General features: G+C 46.8%; 1 protein-coding gene across 1 annotated transcript in view; it reads left to right on the forward strand.

Moving 5' to 3' along the window:
- Positions 1-212: 212 nt before the first annotated feature.
- Positions 213-19,429, forward strand: part of LOC135820760 (uncharacterized) — a 69,615-nt gene continuing 50,398 nt past the window's right edge. The window contains exon 1 of the mRNA XM_065333789.1: positions 213-444. The gene's annotated coding sequence lies outside the window, so the exon portion shown is untranslated. The remainder of the gene's footprint in view (positions 445-19,429) is intronic.

Here is a 19,429-nt window from a genome sequence, read left to right on the forward strand (position 1 = left end):
GTAATTCTTTGGATTTCTAACTTTTTTCCATGTCGTACTGTTTGAATAAACTCGTTTTGAGTAGATCTACTACACGTAGATCTGTAGATTTACTCGTCATACCGGCGGTAGTACTAGTAGTAGTAGTCTGTTTTCTAGCTAAACTGACTCGATCACTGCCCTAATTACGGAGCATGTGACAATCAGACATTACATGTAGACCTGCTAGTGGTAGTAGTAAATTGTGTTTGTTTGGTAGATCTACTCAGCGTGAAGTACTGCAGAGCAGCAGCGAACTGGTACACTTTCATGAATGTTCTTATTTTAATTCAAGGAGTAATCGCCGGATCTGACCGCGGAGCTGGGCCGGCGAAGAAATGCCACGTACTAGTACAATGTGATAATTATATCTCCAGCCGTTTAGCGAACTGTGGGTTCCTTCGTGTGCAGCAACTCCCCCGCTAGGTCTGGGTCTGCCCGCGCGGCTCCATTTTAAGACTAGTGTGCTTGGAGACGGCACTGCAGGACTCGCAGTGAGAGATGGAGCAGGGCTTCCACCCGGACTGGCATAGTCCAGAGGTGGACATCGACGGAAAATTGGCTTGGATTACAGGTAAGATGGAACACAATCATTATGACTATAATTATACCGTATTTTCCCCATAAATGTACCGTACTTTTATTTTTTCAAAGGTGGTCAGACCTATAGCCTGGACCACTATAACCTGTACAACAATAGGAGAGACCAGGGAGTCGTAAAAGCCCGGCAGAGGACACGGGATGCGCACACGCGGGCGATGTTTGACTCAGCCAGAAAGTGAAGCACGCTAGGCCGGCGCGGGCGGATCTGCTCGATCCACGGTGCTGTGCTCGTCTTGAGGGCAGGGAGTACTAAAATACCAATATTTTACAACTCCTGGTTGAGCCTACATGCATATCCAAAACTGGTGGCGAAGGAAGCATAAACAAGTGATTGAAGTGTGTCTGTCTGTCAGACTCAGTACAGGGGATGGGGAGTTGAGTGTGTGTGTGTGTGTGGGGGGGGGGGGGGGGGTATGTGCACATGTGCTAGTACTTTTGTGTGTGTTTGTACAGTGTTTGTGTGTGTGTGTGTGTGTGTGTGTGTGTGTGTGCGCGTGTGTGCGTGTGCGTCACAAGTTTCGTGCACAATTCCGTTATGAAGTACAAAAATAATGATAGGTTTACCTTTTGTACTTCCTCCGCGTCATTAAAATTGTCGCTTTCCAGAGCGATTCTTCGAATTTATTTTTTCCACTCGAAGGGCAAATAAATCAGCTAGAAATTGAGGCAGAGCATTGTCGACGGACCAAGCTTTAGTTTGTGGCCCGCCACTTCGCTTCACTTGCAGCAAAGGTCGACGTCTTCATCAGAGTTTGAGGCAGGCCCTTCGGCACTCAACACACTGAACAAGACGCGCGTTCAAATTCAGGTAAAGAAACTTCGTTTTCAAGCAATTTGAGAACACTTTGTTCTTGCCACCGTCAACTTCAGCATTTCGTATTTAGGAGAGATACCAGGATTCTTATATCCGAGCTTGCAGTCTTGATAAATGCCCAAGGAGCGATGTGGGACGGCACGAACTCCAGAAAAACAATATTGCGCTCTGGCGCGGAATAGTGCGGAGCGCGATGAATTTTCTTGGTGCGGAAGAGAGCTCCGACAAAGTCCGAGACCACCACGGCTTCAGTAACAAGTAGACATTGCGCAGGAAGGGTCGCACCAATGTTCGAACACAGAAAACAGCGATTGCGACAGTCTGACTAAGACGAGCCAAGTCACAAACATTGCGATGTGCGAAGCGACAATTTTAATGACGCGGAGGAAGTACACTCGCCGAGACTTCGGTTAGATTCACAGAGAACTTTTCTGGCCGATCTGGAGGCTGAGCCTTCCGTTTCCTAAAGTACTCAGTATACGAGTAGAAAAGCCTAGTGTCGAAATTATCAAGATTTATAAATAACGAACTGCAACCATGTACTATGTAAATAGATAGGGAACACATAGTGATTGTTTTTAAAAGAATCCTGGCAATATCATGAATCATGGAACGAGTGCGTAATAATGCTCTATGTTGCGTTTTGACGATGACGAGGGAGCCGTTGCGGTTCACTCACAACACACGCACAGAAGTCCACTCGACTGCAATCTTAGTGCAATTTCTGACACAAATTCAACTCCACAAGTACGAGGAAGCTCAGCGGATCTCCGCAAGAACTTTCACCCATCACCTGCAATGGAATATGGGCTGTATGATACGACCAGCGGCTAACACGGGAAGTGGCTTCATTTTCCACGAATCTCGCTTCATTCACAACCATTTGACTGCAATTTCAGTGCAATTTCTGCCACAAATTCAAATCCACGAGTACGAGGAAGCTCAGCGGATCTCCACAAGAACTTTCACCCATCACCTGCAATGGAATATAGGCTGTATGATACGACCAGCGGCTAACACGGGAAGTGGCTTCATTTTCCACAAATCTCGATTCATTCACAACCATTTGACTGCAATTTCAGTGCAATTCCTGCCACAAATTCAACTCCACGAGTACGAGGAAGCTTAGCGGATCTCAACAAGAACTTTCACCCTTCACCTGCAGTGGAATATGGGCTGTATGATGCGACCAGCGTCTTACACGGGAAGTGGCGTAATTTTCCACAAATCTCGTTTCGTTCACCCCAACTCAAATAAAATTGCAGTACAATTAGGGATTTATCTTGCATTTCCATCGCCTCACAAGAAATTTACTTCGATAAATGAGAGAGAATGAGTGAGGCAGCTGGAAGAATTGAGGATGAAAAAAGAGATCAGAAGACTCGACGAAGCAATCGTCTCCGTGCTCTAAGAGAAATCGGAGAATGTCCCAATTAGTATTTCAAGAAGACATAACAATTCTCGAAAATAACAATTTCCTGGCCTCACAACACGCGTTCTCTAGGCCCTGGCAGCGTTCCCCGGCAGCGCGAGTCAAAGATGTTTTCTGGGAATGTGTGCCGTGTCCTCTCCCGGGCTTTTACGTCTCCCTGGGAGAGACTCTACTACTGTCGTGGACATGGAAATCCGTTCGATTGACCGGGGCCGGCGCCCTCAGCGCGTACAGAACGCTGCGTGCAGGGCACATGTTGATCCCATGCGACTAGCGCGCTGCAGCGTATACAATGCATGTGTGGACTCGTACCGCTTACTCACGGCTGCATGGCCAGCACCCTGGGGCCGCTTGACGTGCGACCGGATTTCCCATGTCCACAACAGTAGTATTGGAGACGTGTACTTTTATTGTTTCTGGAAAGATTGATTGTCTGGGTTGGGTGGCAAGCAACTCATGATAATGATACTGTAAGGCTGTAAATGCATCCCACCATGGTAAAGATCAGTGTACAAAGACACAAAGATGATGAACGGGTAAGAAAAACGAAGTAAGGTAGACCCTGGTACCTGTATCCCAGTAATGCCCATCACATCATTCCGGCATGTACTATTATTAGAGACGTGTCCTTTTATATTTTTGATCCACACTCAACATGTACTACAATTGGAGACGTTCTAGTATTGGAGACGTGCGAGTTTTAAACGTACAGCGAGAAGGCCTTTCACATTTGAGAACTTGTGGTTTTATAACACAGGGATAACAGCAGCCATCTTTGAGCAATATCGGAAATTTGGCAAAGTCCGGTGATATTTTGGTCGTTACAGCTGTCGACTCTTAAAGATGGCATGAAATTGATTCAAATTGTCACGAATAGTGTACATATATGCAGGTGTACAGACACGATAAGTTATGAAACTGCCAAAACTCGGTAAAAATGCGAACTTAAACTCGAAAAGCACCAGCGTAGCCTTTACACAAACGGTTAACCTCTTTAGCACGACGCTACCTGAGTGCGCCCCACGTCAACACCTGTAAAAGTCGCATTTTCCCATGAAAGTACTAGCTGCTCAAGGATCGATAACTTTACCTTCCCTTGGACGAATTCCACGATCTTGAGCTTCCTGGAAAGGTCTGGAGACGAGGGACAAACTGGTGTCAAACCCAGCTCGGAGCGAAACCCAAACCCCGTGCTACAGTCTGGCAAACTTCATCCACGCGCTCGACAGACTTGAGCACGGCCAAGACTAACCGAGGTCAAATATTCAGTTGCCATTTCGGTCTCCTTGCTCGTATCGAGCTCAAATTTTTGTGAGGACTCACGGGATCCACTACCATCATTTGAATCTTGTTTCCATGGCAGCAGGTAGCGCACAAATGATCCATGATGGAAAATACGCGTTCTGCAGAGCACGCAAAAAAATCGAGTTGAAATTTGCCGTGTCGAGTCGCATATCTCAACAACCGGTAGTCGCATCGCTTCGGCGATTGTTTCTATCGCCAGCTGGGAGTTTTCTCTTGCAGATACATGTTTCGATTGTGAGAATCGACCAAGTATTGAGTGAGTAACGATAGTTTGAACAAGTCACTATGGACTCAACACGGACCCCACGACTATGAGATGCAGGTTCACTGTACAGTGTACAGCGCGCGTCGTACTAGTACGACGGCCGTGGGGCATGCAACTCATGTGCGTCGTACTAGTACGACGCTCGCGCTAAAGCCAAAAAAGGGGTTAAAGGGAAGGAATACGAGAAAATCAAACCTTTTAACACCCTTTCAGCCTGAACCACGAGTTAACTCGTAAGCACAAGTTAACTCGTGTGCGACTGTGCATGTTTGTGCAGTGCATACACATCATTGTTCAAATTGTCATAACACCATTGTCCTTTCTCCGATCGCCAAGAATGAGGGCTCATTGGAAAGCTTAGAGAGTAAGCTTTCCAACGATGTGTCGTTTGATATAGCGCGATGAAGAATCACTGAGCGCCGAAGAGCGAAACACAGATACCTTGATTTGGTTTCTAATTGCGTGCGTGGCGTGCACAGCAGTGTTTGTACGGGACTTCCCCTGTGACTCATGGTTGCATAGCGCATGGGTACTGGAGACCAAATGAATCGCTTGAGCTTCAGTAATCTGCAGGACTTTGAATCACCATTCTACGTTGAGGAAAACTTCAGAACCAATGACATTTTTGGATGTGGGTACAGTATCTCGCTCAGGCGCAATAGGGTAGCTCTCAAAAGACATGAAGGTGATTCTGTTGCTCCTGTTGAGTATATTGTGGCGATATCTGAAGAGAGGAGATCTGTAGCTTTCCAAAGAGACCAAGATGGAGATATTCCAAATCTGGTGAGTGAAAATAGATAATTTTGAAATGCATATTGGGACTGTTACCTCTGCGTGAACCCTGTAGGAATCCATGGATGCCATGGTAGGGCTCAAAGGGTTACCCAGTTGTAGTTTTCGGGGTGCTGAGTCGAATGGTCTTGGTCCGAGGAAGCTGAGACGCTCCCTTCCTCCCTTATTCCCAATCGAACTCGCGCACTTCCACCGAAACTGGGTGACTGCGCCCTACTAGATGGGGATTTGTATGCAAAAGGTCACTAAAAACGCAGCTTCGTTCTTATAAAAGCACGGACGACCGCGATTGGGCCATATGTTGTAGTCTTTTGGACACTGAGTCGACTGGTTTTGGTCTGAAAAGTGTGCGATGCAGCGTTCAGCCCTTATTCCCAATCGAACACGGGTGAGTACGCGGTCACGTGCTCATGTCACACCAGTCACCTAGTCACCGTGCCTGCAGGCTAAAACGTTTACAGCATTCCTGTCACTCGAGTTGAACCTTTGAACCTTTGAGTTGAACCTTGGTGTGAAAGTTGTAGCCTGCAGGAACGGTGACCAGGTGATTGTTGTACGCGTGAGCACGTGACCGCTTACTCATCCGTGTTCGATTGGGAATAAGGGCCGAACGCTGCATCGCACACTTTTCGGACCAAAACCAGCCGACTCAGCACCCAAAAGACTACAACATATGGACCAATTGCGGTCATCCGTGCTTTTATAAGAACAAAACGGCGCTTTTGGTCACATTCTGCATACAAATCCCCATTTAGTAGGGCGCAGTTATCCAGTTCCGGTGGAAGTGCGCGAGTTCGATTGGGAATAAAGGAGTAGGGGAGCGTCTCAGCTTCCTCGGACCAAGACTATTCAACTCAGCACACTGAAGACTACAACTGGCGAAAAATTGATTTCAGGGTATACTTCCCCTTTAACTGTTATCTTTTCATCAAAACCGGTCTTAAACCGTTAATCGGACTATCTGTTTGAGCCCTAATACAGAGATTTGTAAGGTCCTATAAAAATTAAAAATAATACCGTCATGGAGGGGGGGGGGGGGGGGTGTTCCGGTTTAACCAAAATTCAACAGCCCATAATGTACTTCCAAGTATATGCATACGGAATCAGATTGTATTGAAGTTGCGCTGTTGTAATTACGACAATCCAATTGTGTTAGTTGGATTTCATGCTATGAAGCACTGAAAGTCTTCAGCAGGGAGAGACATTTAACGCACTGTACAGACACATAATTGCATCAATTGCAATCTAGTGGCACACAACTTCAGTGAGGAATAACTTTTCAACGTCTTGTAAAGAATTTGTACGCCGTGGGTATGTTGAGAGCCAGGAATACCGAAATGATCACTTTCCCGTTCATTTCTACTGTCGGAAATTTAAAGCATTTTCAATGCGAAATGCTCTTTAATCACACGAACACTTCTTCACTTGATATAAACAAAAAAATGGTGTCGATAATCCATCCAGTGTCATCTAAAACACATCACTAGAGCAGGACTGTGTTCCCGCGGAGGACCAACTACCGGTAGCCACTACTGCATGCCCCAGCAGGTAGAGATTATCGACTTCACTTGGATGTCGGAGCCTTCATCTTCTGAGGAGCTTGAGCTGGATGATTCGTATTTCCCATTTCTGACTTGAAGAGTGTCATCATTGGGAATATCCTTTCTCATCCTCAAAATTAGTCCAAGGAATACTGACTACACCCATCCAACTAAAGAGCAGCGGCGAATGAGAGCGCCAATGAAGGTTAGTTTGGATCGTTTTGAAAGTTGGAAAAGGGAGCAACCACCCACAGTCGGTTGCCTTGGCCTGTGGCATGGTGGTAGAGCATACAAAGCAACTGCTCGTGGTGTGTGGCCACCTCGAAGCACTGGTAGCTGGCATATCTACATGGTCACACGTGATCGTATATAGATCTACACTGCACTGCTCTACAGTCAGTCTGTGTAAATCATGGATATGAACGCCAGTACAGTATCGATGTACTGCGTGTGTGATACTGTACTCCTCCACTGCACAGTGATCGGACTCACAACCTTTTGTGCACGCATGAAATTTTCGATTTTCCTTAGCAGTGCACTTTGCAAAATTTAGGGGGTTCCGTGGAACCCCCGGGACCCCCCCCCCCCCCCCTTGGATCCACCACTGGTCATGTACTACCTACTGGGTAAATAATATAGAGTAAACCTGGTTTAAGTGACCACCCCACGGTGCAAGCAAAAGTGGTCGTTAAAGCCAGGTGGTCTGTAGAACCAGATCCCAAACACTCGTGGTATATCGGATTATGCATACATGTGCAGGATTGTACTTCAATGTACTCATATTGACAGGTGTGGAGCATAGAATACTCTCGTGCAGGCAAAGCACACCTCACTGGAGTGCATGCAGCGCATTCTGCACTGTCACTTATCACTTCAGTTGACTGCATCCACGTGCTTCAGAGCGCACTTCAATCCTGTTGCAGTGAGCTCTGCCAGCCAAAATGGCACATTTGGTTAGTTTTGGTCGCTGCGTGCAGAATATGGCACTTGGTACACAAAAAGCCGGTCGCTGGTCGTGCAAGGCAGGTGGTCGCTGTATCCGGTGCAGTTTCTGTATAGAACTGTCCGTGCATGGAAAAACGGTCGTTAAGATCAGGTGGTCGCTAAAGACAGAGGTCGCTTACACCAGGTTTTCCTGTATTGGGACCCCCCGCATGCTAGCCTGTACGTGACGTGTGTGTGTGTCTAATAACATCTATGATGAGCTAGGCAAAAAGCATAGCATAGGGCCATGAGCTTCTAAGCTCTCTCGTTTTATTTTTTTGGCGAAACGTTGGTCTGGCGGCCGCTGGATCTGCCGGACCTGTTCCTATGCCCCTATCGTTTTCACCATGGCTGGTAGCTCGGCTTGCTTAAAGCTTGTAGCTATACTGATGAGGCCTTTATGGCCGAAACAGCTTGCTGTCTACAGCATTGGGTATGATCAAGTATGAACAGTGTGGGAAATAATATGATATCATGACTATAAGCAGTTGAAAATACTATGTGGTGGTGTATTGTATGTGTGTTGTGATTGCAGGGTCCGAGCTGGCTGCATTGATTGACGGGGAGGGTAAGTTACGAAGTCTGAAGAAAATGTTGAACGGTTGCTGCTTAGATGACAACTTCACCATAGCTTAGGCCGCGGTCGCAGTGCAAGAGCTTTTGGCTGACCAGCTGAAACGCTTGTTGCGCTTTAAGCACCGTTCAGCTGACTGTCTGGTCACACTGCAGTCTCAGTGCTAACTGAAAGACTGAACATGTTCAAGTGGTTTCCAATTTTCACACTCTCTAATTATTTTTCACTGAAATAGATCACCTGCCTTGAGATTTCTCTCAATACAAGCTCCTTGACAAGTAATTTTAGAAAGAAAAATGATCCAGCTGTAACCAACGAGAGCCTTACTCTCCTGCAACGAACTTCTATTCTTTCCTGAGCTGACGACGATCATCAAACTTCTATATTTTGATGTTTCGCGTCTTGAAAGGACAAGTGTCAGCTTCGCAACAAAATCTCGTCTCTGGCTGCAGAGTGCATGCATCGGAGGACTGCTGGAAGCAGTTTTCAATTGGTCCGGTTGTACCTAGTCTTTCATACTTTGTGCATAATATAGCAGGGGCGTTGCCCCCCCCCTCAGCATTGCCAGTAGCTACCAAGTTGGTCCGGTATTAACCTGACCAACCGTACCGGTTCAGGCGGGCATGCATCAGTAGATGTGCTGGACAGGTCACTCACATTGAAAAGCACATGAAAAAAACCACGGGAGAAAGACAGTCCAACTGGAAAGTGGACGATCCATTGACACTCAATGAAAAGCATGATAAAGACGCTGCGGCTGAATGTGTATGGTGGAATTCAGCCAGACTTTTCTTGGCTAAAAGACTTTCAGCGGAAAAGCTGCAGAATTCAGCCGAAGTCAGGGAAAAGGTTGAAATGTTCTTCGCATCTTCGGCTGAATGCCTGGAAAGTGTGCAGAGTGACAGCGGCCTTAGTGGTAGAGCATTGCTGTCCATGAGCGAGGGTCCCTGGTTTGAGTCCTGGTGATGGCAGTCAATTTTTTCTTCACACTTTTCCCATTTGCAACTGTCCCTCAAAACAATGAATAGTAATTAATGTAGTGATTGAACTCCCCCTCTCATGGCACATGCACTGGATAGTGACTCGGCCAATGATAATTTGTAGTAAATTCTTGATGTGCACGAGGGTCCGCCATACTGTAATGGATTTTTGCACTCTTATCAACACTCGCGTCAACATCCATATCAACACCAGGGTTCTAGCCAAAGGAGTTTGGGGAGGGGGCATTGCCCCCATTCCCTACTCTGATGGCACACTGCCCTACTCATTGTTAGATTCTGTGTATTTTCAGTTCACACAACGAAAAATGGGGCCTCAAATCCATCATTTCGGGTGCTCGCAGCACCCATACGTTGCATTTTGTGTGGCAAGGTAATAGTGGAACATGGAAAAATGGGTAAACTGTTTGTTTCCCCTGCCCCCCCCCCCCCCCCACCCCCGCCCTCACAGTTTTTTTTCCTGGCTAGAACCGTGAACACTCATATCTAGGTGCAAGTGCAGATTTTAACCTAAAGCAGTGACTTCACTCCCTCTAACCCAGACCCTGATTCTGTGGAACAAGTTTGAATACTTACGATAGGAGAATCAATATCGCATTATTTTTCAGCGAGACTAGGTCAAATTCTAGAATATCACATCGAGGAGATGTTTTGCCCTTGGGACCGAAAGTCTCGTTTCCAAATGACGCATTTTACCGGTAGGTGCTCTGCACTCAGCGCTTTTTCAGCGAGTAAATCTCGGCTGGGGCAACATCTGCTCGGCCATCACATGAACATATGGACTGTCTTACGTGTGTGGACGGTGCTTGTGCTCACTACTATATCAGGGTCTACAGGCATCCGAAGCACTGATTGTATCTGTATTATTTTGTACTCAATGTATGCAACACTATTATCTCCACATCACCATGTTTTTATTTTTGTTTATGTTTTTCACTCCATTGTCGTGAGTTCCCCTTGGGAACGGATACGAGAATAATAATAATAATAATAAATCTCGGCTTGTTCTTGTCAGGTCGCAGCTCCAAAAAATACTGGCCATGTGAAATTTCAAGGCAGTGAGATGCTTTCAATTTCGTCTTCCTCTATTAGCAAATTGTTTTGCGCCAGCATACCAAAGTACAGTCATGTATATACAATAATTATCGTAAGTGAACTGTACACGCACTTCGGCTGATGAGGCTTTGTACAGTTGTGCTCTGTGAAATCTGACCCAGAGTGCGTATTTGGTGCCCTCAACTAGCACGGGCCTTGACACACTAGAAGTGGCACAACTGCGGCTGGACGTACATGAACACATTGTACTTCAAAGTACAATACAATAATGTAATCAGAACTGATCCAGGGCGCCAGTTTTTCACTCTGGGTCGGATTTCATGGAGTGCAAATGTACATGCCCAATGGATGTCGAGTACTGGTAAGCTCACTGTAGAGGTTTTGCAAACCTGCATTCTGCCTTGTTCCCTGCAGAGCCCAAGAGGGAAGAAGCTGGCTGGGCAGTGAGCGCGTTACCGCTGGAGAGAGGACACACATTACAAGTTCGAGTCGGGGATAGTACAGACGTAGGTGAAATGTTCCATGACACCACTCTTGTTTCGGAAAAGAATCCTGTGCAAATATTTTAACTAAAGAAGTTGAAGATGAAAACATGACCTATTATCATTGTATTAGCCAAGAGCCTAACCTCTATTCAAACTGTTGAGTCCTCTGCATCCTCTGAATCCCCGTGCTCGACATTCACAGCATGTCAGGGGGCGAGCTAGACTGGGGAATACATTATATTGGGATAAATGACGCGGTGTGAGACAGAGAGACCAGAGAGACGGACAATTACATGCAGACTGAGAGCAAGAGAGTGAGATAGTGAGATAGTTTGAGGAAGTGCAAGGGAAGGCTAGGTATAGGGTCTGGGTAGCTATGACGAATTAAGATGGTGATCATGTGTGCAGCAACCCAGGCCAGCAGCAATACGATAACACAGGAGCTATGAGTGCAGGATACAGGGTACAAGCTTTGGCAAATATACCGGGGAAGTCAGATGCGTGGGATAAAATGTAAGGAAAGTGGTGACCTACTAAAAACACTATATTGCACGTACGCATAATTATTATGCTGTAGATCTGCTGTAGATCTATTTATTCCCGTAGCTATGCAAAAGACATTACTTCAGTAGCGTCTGGCGCTAGCCAGGGTCCACACAGCTTTAATTCCATTTGTTTGTTTGGTTTTGTTTGTTTGTCACACACGCACGCACACACACACGCACACACACACACACACACACACACACATACATGTCCCGTACCGTAGATCTACCATCAAACACATCCCGTATGTGTTATGTAACGTTTTGCCAGTTTTATTGTATGAAGGGAAAGCGTATGTAGGGCGTCGGCATGTCTCGTACATGTCCCGTACAGTACCATGAAACGCATCCCATATGCGCTATGTAAAAGTTTATAAATAGGGAGACGAGGAGGAAGTGCAATTAGAATTAACGTTACTTCCTCGAGGCGACGAAGAAGGCCTAAAGCCGCCTGCGTTCCATGCCAATCGAGCGAGGTACAATGCACAAGACGCAACGTGGTTTATCGTCTGACCTGCAAATGCTCGGAGAAGTATGTTGGAGAGACTGGCCGTAGTGTAGCAACGCGAACAAAAGAACACAATGATAACTCACGCAACAAGATGTCTGGAAAAGCCCTCGGCGAGCACTACCGAATTCACCATGGCGGCGAGGTACTGCCGCTTGGTGAGTCGGCATTCACAGAGGTTCGCGTCCTTGCCACTGAGTCGGATCGGGCCAGGAGAAGAATACGCGAAGCCATACAAATTCGCGACACGAGCCCCAGCATAAACAATAACGGAGGGTGGGACCTCCTGTGAAGTCTCTGGTGAAGTACTACCTTGTACATATTTCTGGCCCTGATACTCGCTTTTCCTGGATAGTGGTGGTTTTGCACCCCATGCACTGTTACTACTACTGTTGTTGCTAGCGCCTGCAATTACATGTATGCACGCACCTAGTGTACATGTACATTCTGTTTGGCGCCTGTACCTCTGCCATATTTAGAGTTGTCGCGTATTGTGTTATTTCTATACCAGGTTTTTTTGTGATGTTTTGTCCTTTTTTCTCTCTCTCGTAATACCGTAGAATCCCGCGGATAAGCCCATGGGCTTATCTGTTTCACAAGGACATTTCGGGTGGGCTTATACGAGAACATGGGCTTATACGCGGGCATGGGCTTATACGCCGACACCGACATTGTGCTATTGAAAAGTATCAAGGAAGTGAGAAGTACATTGCTGAAAACCACTGTGCACACAAAAACAACCGATGATTGTGTTGAAATGTACGAAAAACGAAGAAGAAAAAACTACATGTACATGTACATGACTATGCACGTGGTATGACCAAGAGTCCATAATTTATGGACTCTTGGTATGAACTAGGCCCATGGGCTTGTAGGATGAAGCTCTGTGATGTTCGAACTAACCCTGGGCTTATGCGCGAGCATGGGCTTATACGCGGGATTCTACGGTAGTGCATTCAGGTGTGATTTGTTATCAGTTCGCAGCTCTCCTCATTTATTAACCCATCCTAACCGGTGTGCCCACTTCATTCCTGATGATGGTTATTTCATGACCGAAACGTTGAAAAAAAATTTTTTTCTGGTGAAAAGCAGTGATTTGAGTGTGAGCCAGTGTTGCTCACAACCAATTTTTACTTATGAAGCTGCGTGATTAGGGTCCAGCGGATAATGCTCCAAAAATGTTCGTATAATGCTAACCCTAGTGCTCCAAAAACTGCCTTATAATGCTGATTATAATGCTTCAGCAAGGGATATAATGCTCTTGGTTTGGTACAAAAATGGAAGAAAGTCTGCACATTGTCAAACTTCCAGGAAATTATGCATATCGCCAAGAGTACATAACCAAGAGTGTGCAACTGCCTGCACAACCTCTATGCTGTGCTGCGACGGCAGAACTTCACATCACGTGACATGGTTCAAAAGGTTATGCTGGCAAACAGTGCAAAGTGACCACAAGAGAGTTGTACCCAAAGCTGGGCTGCGTACAACCCAGTATCTATCATGCACTAGAGTGCACGGGTTCATCACGTGATGTGAAGTTCTGCCGTCGCAGACCCCATAGCTGGAGTTGCACACTCTTGGGTTATGTACTCTTGATATCGCCGATCTGCATCTGAAGCTGCCACCTTATCTCTCACGAGCTCCACCACTTCTTAGCACTATAAGACATGATCGCTTCTCCATTGATTGCTCTCCATTCCAACTTTGATGCAGGGTTGCGGCAGAATAGTCGGTTGTTGTGAAATGATGTGTTGTTTTCCTGTGTGATGCAATTCCCCAAACTGTCTCGTCTAGTCGCGTGCATGTGTGATATAACCATGCTCGATTTGGTAGTCGAAAGTCCTTTTGTCAGTCTTCTTGTTCGTCTCTGTCAGAGCAGTTTGCTTTTCCGTCTTGTAAATATAACATAATGTAACAAACCAGTCTTGTCTTTTGTGTCCTGCGTCCAGGGGAACAGAATGGGTGTGATTCCGTAACAACGTGTATCAAATCTTTCCCCTAATTATCCATGTAATGAGAGATGAAACCATTATTGCAGGTAGTCATTCATTGTTGGGATGAAGTTAATCTTGGCAAATAGTATTCCTGCCTGCAGACAAGCTGTCACTGTGTCCACTCTGTGAATAATGTCTTCATCTGAAAAAACATACGTGAGGCCAGCTCCTGAGATCCGATCTCAGATGGAGAAACCTCCCATTTGGCGGAAATCCTGAAAACACGTGGTCAGAAGTTATTGTGCCACTTTACATCCTTTGCTTGTGCTCTCATCTTCTCCTTGAGATGGTGTGTAGATGTATCGCTTGCCACAATACTCTTCCTTTCTGATAGCATTGGACTGTAGGCCTGGCATTACTACCGTCCACAACTAACTGTACGTGCTTCATTAGGAAAGTAAGACAGGCGCTGCTCAGAAATCGACTTGGCACTGAGTCCATGAGAAATTCTAGTTCTTTTCGAGCCTCCTGAGCTGGACTCGGCAAAAGGCAGTTCTTTTGGAACGAGCTATTTCTGTTTATAGCCGCTCCTTCATCCTGGTCCAAATTTAGCAATGCATCAGTGTCTACTTCAGTACCGCTAGAGATGCTATCGCCAGAGCCTCTGGCACAACTAGAAAACTCTTCTTCCTCTGTTTGATATTCACTTCGCGTATGTCTCCTCCATAGCTCTCCATTATTCTAAGAGTAAAAGAAACCTCTTAAATAATTTCTCCGGATTTGTGTCACTTGAACTGCCTCGGCCTCGGCTGGGCATGCTTCACAAATGGCTTGTATACGTTTACCTGACCACATCGCTACAATCATAACGTTTTTATGTAGCAATAGTTAGCGTTAGCGCTAACGGTGTTACATGTAGATATACGTGTCTACACAAAGTCAAGCACCGGTACTCATAGTGCTCAAATGCCCGGAATGGGCGAAGCGTAGTACGCACGAGGTACACAAAAGGAGTAAAATAGGGCTGTGTCGTTGTTACTCAGAGTTTCATGGCAAAAACCAATCATCAGACAACATCTCATGATCATGATTGTAGCCGATTGTTGCCAAAAACCTGGAATTTCCCGATATTATCCTCTATGAAACTCGTTATGCCGCTCAAACCTCACACAATGCTCGTTTTGTTCCTTTCTAATGCTCCATAATGCTCTGATGCTCGGATAGTCGTATAATACCGAATATATTGCCGGCATTATCCGCTGGACCCTATTCGTGATGCGTCCTACAAGATTTTAAAAGTTACTTCCTCCGTTAACAAAACACTTCGTGATGGATTTTTCAGGGACTGGTTTGCGCACAAACTGCCGTGAAATGAGTTGCGATCACTTTCTCGGCCTTCCCCGGCATGTCATGAAAGAGGTACTATGCAAGAAAAGCGACCTTTCACAACATGCTGAGCGGAATCGATGGTTACGCTGTGGCAACATAGGTGATGACAGTCATGGCGAGCGAAACTGAAATACCACTTCTCCGAGGGCATAATGCGCTACTTGGCCTCTCTACTTTTTATTTCATTTTTTTACAATGATCACAGCTCACAGGCAAAGACAAAAAAATGTATAGTGGGAGCATAGTGATGGTGAGGCTTTTTGCCCTCAGCCGACCTGAGGTCTCGCTACTACTCTAGCACTGAGTTTGAGATAGATAGAGAGCGATGAAACGGAGCAGCGAGCCCACACAATGAGTGTGTGAACAAGGAGCTGCTCCGATCGCACGGCACAATGAAATAATTCTGAACTGGTAAACGTTCTTGTTCAACCTGTGCAAAGCTCAGATTCGAATGCTGATGACCATGCATTGTTTCAGAAATCTGCAGTCTGACCCGAGTTTCGTGGCTAAGGAAAGTGTCGACTGGACTTGCTAGCTGCTGCCGTTAAGTGCTGGCAGGAGTATCCATCGGAGAAAATGGAATCAGTTTGTCTGTGCCTTTACTCCTCGTTTCGCGGAGCTCTGGAGAGCGAAGATGACACCAGGGAGTCATAAAATTTAATATTTTTACGACTCCCTGGTGGAAACGAGTAATCGCCACCGCGGCGGATCACGCAGCTTGAAAGCCAACTTGCTTAGACAATGGCGATATCAGGTTCAGTGGAGTGCAATCAAAGAAGCGGAGGCAAGGCTGAAACGAGCTGAACAATGACTCGAGAGAGATGTTGACTCGCGTGCAGCAGATGGCGACAGCGACACGGGGTCAAAAATGAGTGGAGCGAAAGCGACACCAACTGAACTCTCTGCTCATTTCGCCAACAGTGTCTCTTGTAAAGACGCTGTGCATAGGCTGAACTACCTTCGTCCAGTGATTTGCACTCAATACAAACTGTTCTTGACCTGTTCTAAGCGCTTTCATATCCATCAAAATCCATCACGAAGTTTTGTTAACGGAGGAAGTAGTTTCAAGAGAGAGCATTTGAACCTGAGGAAGTAAGTGGGTAATCATAGTTGGAATTCGTGATAGGATGCGTCGGCAGCAAAATACCGCTGAGCAGGCATCCAGGCGGGTGCAAAGAAAACGAGATGTGAGTAGTCATCACCGGTCACAGGAGACTTTGGAAGAGAGATCCTGTCGTCTTCAAAATAATCGTGATCGGCAGAGGCAGCGCCAGTCAGAGGAAACGTAGGACGAGATAAATACGAAATGAACATAGGAGGCTTGATGATGCTGATTCGCGTCATGCTACTGCAACTGCGCACACGGAACCTGTGCGGTCTATGATAGAGGAAAAGAATCATTTAATGGTGTCCTCTTTCACGCGTGAAGAGCACCAGCGGTAACATGCATCATGAGCTAGGCAAAACAGCATAGTGTAGGGCCCTGAGCTTTCAAGCTCTCTCGTTTATACAATTATATCAGCGTGAAGAAGAGGTTGGTGCGACTTCAGCGATACTTGGTTGAGCTGGAAACGGAGTGTCTCTGTAAGTTTGGATCCATGGTGATGTTCGTGCCTGGAGAGCACTACATAACGTGAAGTGGTGCTCTTCAGGCGCAATCTTCCTCAGCCTACTCAAGCTCAACTGATGAGGGGTGAATTCCCCGGAACACTGTGTATTTAGCAGGGAGTGGTGCTTTTCTGCACGTTTGCCAAGTGGAAGGTTCGATGGACTTCTCGTGTGCTCCTAACGACAGTCGTGAGTCAGTCAAGTGAGAATTCAAGTGGGCAGGAATAGCGCAAGCTCCCACATAGGGAGCAACACGCAATTCCCGAATTATATCAACGTTGGTCCCATAGCTCAGATGGTTAGAGCATTGCTCATGACAAGCAAGGTCCCGGGTTCGAGTCCTCGATCCTTGTGGTGGTGTTCCTACCGGCCTCCAGTCGAGTCTCACGTGATCCGTGATATATTTTTAATTGTATATCACAAATGAGAGTCCTTCGCCTCGGTACAGTGCTCAATATTCATTCGAATAGATTTGTTGTAAGCTAAAAAGTTCCTTGTCCATAGGCAATCATCAGACAAATAATTATTTGTTGTCTGATGATTGCCTATGGACATGAAACTGTTACAATGAATGATGAGTGGTGCTCTGTGTCGTGTGTAAATTTTATATCAACATGATTGCATGCATGTGTGTGTGTGGGGGGGGGGGGGGGGGGGAGTGCGTGCGTGCATGTGTGCCTGTGTGCATGTGTGCCTGTGTGCCTGTGTGCATGTGTGCCTGTGTGCATGTGTGCATGTGTAACAGGAAGCATACTAGCAGCTTCAGACAACACTACAAATCAAACTCACTCCATCTAGACTAACCAAGAACTGAGGGGAAACCCTCGTCGTGACCAGCTTCATCTTTTCAGAATCAAATACACGGAGTCGTATTCGACTCCCTGCTGGGTTCAGAGTACGGTGTAGGAGGTAGAATATGGATGTGTAGAAATACAGTGTGTTCCTAAAGGTGGATAGTGTGTAGAGTACTAGCTGTTCATGATACAGATCACCATACAGAGCATGCATACAGGCAGAAGGAGTGTAAATAATTGCAACGAAATGAGAATGGAAAGCCAACGGGAATGGGAGAAGCAGTCTCTAAGACCATTCCCGTCACAGCATGCCAGAAAAAGCCACTTCAATCAGCCGTGTGGTCTAGGCCAGGCTAAAATTAGTGGTGGTCAATTCATCAGCTTTGCAAGCTGTTGAATGGTGGAATCCCAGCACAAGTTGCTGCGCATCAGTGATGGGCAGGAGTATGAGTATGCGAGTGTGTGTGGTGTGTGTCGCATTTGTTAAGCGCAGCGTTTATGCTCATTAACAGCTAGCATCATTGCAGCTCACCGCCGCGGGTACGTGCTGCCCCATGTCCTCGAATGCACATGGTGCCGCACAACTGCCCCTGCTGCCCCATGCCCTTGCATGCGCATGGTGCCGCACAACTGTCTCCGCCGCCCCTTTGTCCTCGCAGGCACGTGGGGCCGCACACCTACCTCTGCCGCCCAAGTCCTTGCGGGCGCACGGCGCCGCACAACTGTCTCTGCTGCCCTGTGTCCTCGCGCAGGCATAGTGCTGCACAACTGTCAGTGTTGCCACTCACATTTACCCCAGCGCACACAACGTGCCCATGAGGTCAGCAACCATACTGATGTCCGGTTACCATGACGCAAAAATGGCGGCCCATTTTCTTGCTCCCTTGCTGACAATCTCTTCTGAAGAATTGCTCATGGTGGTGACTGGTTGTCAGTTTATTTGTTTCTCGTTCCCACCCTCCCACTCCCATATTTATCCTCACATGCTTACTTTTATAAAGTTAACCCCAATAAACGGTGCCCGGCGGCTCTCCATTTCTCCATTGAATGCATCAGTGGGCTCTTGGCTCTTGCCAACCCTGCTATTACTTGCCCGCCGGTTAAATGCCATTCAATTTCGCCGGCCGCGCACCATCCACCCAGGCAATGTGTGTTCTTCTTAAGGTGTGTGTGTGTGTGTGTGTGTGTGTGTGCGTGCGTGTGTGGTGTGGTGTGTGTGTGTGTGTGTGTGTGTGTGTGTGTGTGTGTGTGTGTGTGTGTGTGTGTGAAGCGACACAGGTGTACAGCTACGCGTGCCCTACCCATAAGCCAACAGCCAGGAAGCTGTCACTGCGATCAGTGCGACAGATGGTTCCGGAGCAAGGGTGGATTTGCCCGACACAAGTGCTCGCCAGCAACATCACCAGCAGAGGCATCTTCTGACACACTTGAGTCACCGGTTACAAACAATATGTCCTGGGAACGCTGCAGCTTCCACTGTGCCCGCTGCAACCGCTGTGTGCTATCGCGCCAAGGCATGAAACGTCACAAGTGCAGCCGTGGCTTCTGCATCGTTTGCAATTGCGGTCGGCGTTCAGTAGACCACAGGACCTATCCCGTCATCGCCCCTACTGTTCCGAACCTGCTCAACCCCCCATGGGGTCCGCATAGCCAGAATATGGCAGCGCGTCCAAGGTCCAAGGTGTGTGTGTGTGTGTGTGTGTGTGTGTGTGTGTGTGTATGTGTGTGTGTGTGTGTGTGTGTGTGTGTGTGTGTGTGTGTGTGTGTGTGTGTGTGTGTTTGTG

Source organism: Sycon ciliatum, chromosome 7, assembly GCF_964019385.1.
Source record: "Sycon ciliatum chromosome 7, ocSycCili1.1, whole genome shotgun sequence".
In the NCBI taxonomy this organism is placed as follows: Eukaryota; Metazoa; Porifera; class Calcarea; order Leucosolenida; family Sycettidae; genus Sycon; species Sycon ciliatum.